This window comes from Cryptomeria japonica, chromosome 2, assembly GCF_030272615.1.
Source record: "Cryptomeria japonica chromosome 2, Sugi_1.0, whole genome shotgun sequence".
In the NCBI taxonomy this organism is placed as follows: domain Eukaryota; kingdom Viridiplantae; phylum Streptophyta; class Pinopsida; order Cupressales; family Cupressaceae; genus Cryptomeria; species Cryptomeria japonica.
Window position 1 is genome coordinate 292086829 of NC_081406.1, and position 4203 is coordinate 292091031.

Sequence of the window (4203 nt, forward strand, 5' to 3'; positions counted from 1 at the left end):
AAAGTTCCGAGACTGCAAATAATCAAGATCACGGCAAACTGGTAAGACAACCTAATGCTTATAAATTGAATGGGAAATGTTTTAATTGCAACAAATTTGGTCATAAAGAATATCAATACAGATTTAGAAATAATTTGAATACAAATTTACCCACCAATCAATGTTCCAAATGAAATAAAGTTGGTCATAACTCAGAAAATTGCAGAATGAATGTGAAATGCTATGTTTGTGGTAGATTTGGACATTTATCTAATCAATGCAGAACACAAACCGGTCAAGGACATGGAAAGTCTATTCAAAGGAATAATGTAACTTGTTATGCATGTAACAAGATTGGGCATATTGCAAAATTTTGTAGAAGCAAGACTATATCGGCGAACAATAAAGAATCTAATGAGAGGGGAAAAGAAAAAGTAAATGAAATAAAGAAAGAATTTTCAAAACAATGGATTAAGAAGAGAGATCAAAGAGTTGATGAATCTATCTTTGCACCAGTAGAACAGAGCAATCCTCCACCGGTACAAGATTCTTCATTTGACTAAGGAATAATCCTTAAAGGGTATGGCAGAAAATTGAAAATCATGCATTCTACCCTCGGTTGATGGTGAGAAGTTATATTTCTTCTTTACCGATAGATATGTTAAGATTTAACTTAACCACCAAGCATTTAATGCAGTTGTTGGAGAACATTTTGGTTATAAAGCACCGAAAAACCCTCATTTCAATCCACCAAGCATCCGAAGAGCGCAAAGATTGAGCAAAGCATTTTAAAGGCGAAGTAGCAAAGATCTTTTAGGGCATTCAAGGATTTCACAAGTCAAAAGGTATTTATCTTTCGAAATGGCATCTTCATCTTTTGCACCTGAATTTATTGCAAACCCTATTGTTGTAGAAAACATTAAGCACCCTAGACCCATGTTTAAAATAATTCCTGAGATTGCTAAGAAAGATGATTCCATCAGAGCCTTTTCTAAGATTCTGAAGGGAGTTGCTTTTGTCGAAGACCCGAGGATTTATATTCACTGCAACATAGAGAATTTAGGGTCTGATGACTCGAGGAACATGTACAAAAATGTTATAACTGATGAACAAGGTTTGGTCAAGCCGGAGCATAAGATTGTTGAGGATTTAGGATTTGTTGAAATTCTGAACATTCATGAATTTACAGATAAGATAGTTCGTCTTGTATTGAGCAGAGTTCATGGGGAGTTTATGTGGCTAGACTCTATTTTTTAAATTACTAAGGAAGCAATCAAGGCAGTTACTGGCTTGCCCTCAACTGATACTAGGCCCAACAAAAAGAAGAAGATACCAAAAAAGGGTGTTATGGACCTAACCGGAGCTACATTTGACAACAGATCTCTTAGGGTTAATGATATCACTTATGCAAATGTGAAATATGTGAGCATGGTATTTGGATACAGAGTTACACATGCAAATAGGTTAAATTTTGTTTCTAGCTTGTGTATACATAGTGCATATGAAATGGTTAAGAACAATGCTAAAATTGACATCTGTGAGTGGCTTAAGGATGAACTGATAGATAACTTAAAGAAGATTAAGGGTGATAAGAAGGGGACATTCTGTTTTGGGAATCTACTTATGTGTTTAATGCTTTACTTCACAAAGGAGATACTCGACATTGGTCACAAGGAATTTGCATATGACATCCCTATTGGTAGACAAATCATGGAAACTATTACCGACATTGGTGCTAACAGTGATAACATTGTAGCAGACTATTTCAAAAACTTTCAAACCAAGATGAAGGCTAGAGAAAGGATACCACAGAGTATTGTGGATAAGTACGACAAGCAAATATGTTTTGTAATTAAAAGAGATGAAACATGGGTGAAAGTTGTTACTCCTAGAACCATTTGGATAACAGAGATGGGATATGAAGTTGATCTGAATATTCTTGAGGTTTATGCTAAGACACTTCTTGATGCACCAAGGGACCCTTTGAAGAAATTTTTGGCAGTGCTGAAACTATTGAGAGTGTTGTTTCGATGCAAAAGCAAAGAAAAAGAAGAGAAAAATTCATCAGAGATGCATCCAAAATAGATAAAGAAGTTAAGGAAAATGTGATGAACTTAAGCGGTATTTTTGCTAGTGAACTAGAAGGACTAGAACCGGTAGCTCATGTTTCACCAATTGTCACTTCTTCTGATACTGACAGTGGTAAGGCAACAGAGTTCAAAAGAGTTGAAAGGAAGAAGAGGAAACCTTCATCGGTACCTTCTCCTTCTCCTAAAAGGACAAGAACATTAAGGAAGAAGCAACATGCTATGAGAGAACCCAAGAAAAAATTAACTCCAAAGAAGAAACAACAACCCAAGGCACCAGATACCCTTACACCGGAGGAACTGGTAATTGAAATTACACAAGAAAGTAATCTTTGTAATGTGAATAAACTTTATCATTCATTCAAGGATTCTGATAAGGACACAATAGAGGAAAGCATTATTTTGCATTTTGACATCTATAAGAAAGTTTTGATTGAGGTTGTAGATGATCTGCCTAATGACTTATACATAAGATTAGAGGCTAAAAGGATGTCAGTTATGGAATTGGATAAAAAGTTAAAGGTTGAAGCATTGTTGGCTATTCACCATGTTAATTCCAAGGAGGAGATTGATGAACTGATTGTTGAAGCCAACTAGTCAGTTTTTACGAGTGGTCATCGGCAGGTCAGCCTAATGGCTGGGAGAGTGAAAGAGATAGCAAATGGAACTACAGACAAATGGGACATATTTTTTGTAAAAAAAGAAAAGAAAGAAGAAAGGGATAGACAAAAATTGGATAAGTCTTTTGCAAAGGTATATCAAAAGGATAAAGGTAAAAGTAAAATTGGTAGTGTACATGTTATAAAGGTTATGGATAACCTTTATCCACCGGCACAGGACACCCCACCAATAACTTCAGGGACATCGATACATACAGATAGTCAACTAGATAAGAAGGCTAAAGAAATAACACATGATGATGCTAATCTAGATTCTGAAATTCTTTTTACTATGAATGTAGATACACAAGATGTTAATATTGTTATGGATAAATAGACTGCAGAGGTTAAGACAGCTAATGCTACAAACATTGAGATCTCTGAGTCACCGATTAACACTGCTGACTCTCAGAACATTGAAATATCGATGGAAGCTAAGAAGCTCGACACCGAGAAACCATCAAATGTAGAGGTACATATATAGAGTGAGAAACCGGCAAATAAAGAGGTAATAAATGATGGAAACAAGGAAGAAATTGTTAAGGTAATTGGTCAAGTATTTGCGGAAAAGAAAGTTATTGCAGAACCAAGCACATCCACTATAGATTTTAGACCTACAAATGTAAAAAATGTTCTTTTGGATTCAATTAAGAGGATCACAGATTGCAACACCTTAGCATACAAGGCCATTGATGATACATTGCCTATTTTGAAAATGATTGCACTGACATGTATGTTAGATTATATTCGTAGTTCTTTGGGTAAATTGGACACATTGTCCAAATTTATTGCTTCAAATGTTCTAACTGTAGATAAAGTTAATGAAGAAACCATTAAGGAAAGGGTAAATAAAGAAAAAGGTGAATTCTTTGACAAAACTATCAAGGACTATACTAAGCATACTGATTCCTTATTACCGGTACTTAATTCAACAATTTTGGAATACAAAGAATCATATAAGGAAGCCTGCAAACCTCACCACTTGACTAAAGACATTGATAAGAAGATTAAGAAAACACAAAAGGAGATTGATGACATAGCAGATAATATGATAGGTCCTTTGGAACTTACCTCAGTTTTTTAACAAGAAATGACAATTTTTGAGGAAAAAATAGAGAAACTGGATAAAGAAAAAGCAAGGATAAGGTTGAAGGCTCAGAAGCTGAAAAAAAACTTGGTCCAAGATTGGACAGTCTTATAACTCAGTGCGGATTGAGTTATCTAAAGCATCAAATCAAGAAGACCGATCACCAGAGCAATAGATGCATTATCTGACCGACATGATCCAGCAGACAAAAACCTTTATCTCTGATAGTAATAAATTCATGCAGAGCCTGAATCTAATTTTGGCAGATATCTTTCAAATTGTAAACAACCGGTTATATGCTATGAGGTAGAATTTTTGTTTTCTTTGATTCTTTTTGGCATCCTTTGTCATTGATGTCAAAGGGGGGGTAGTATGGAGAAAAATGTATGGA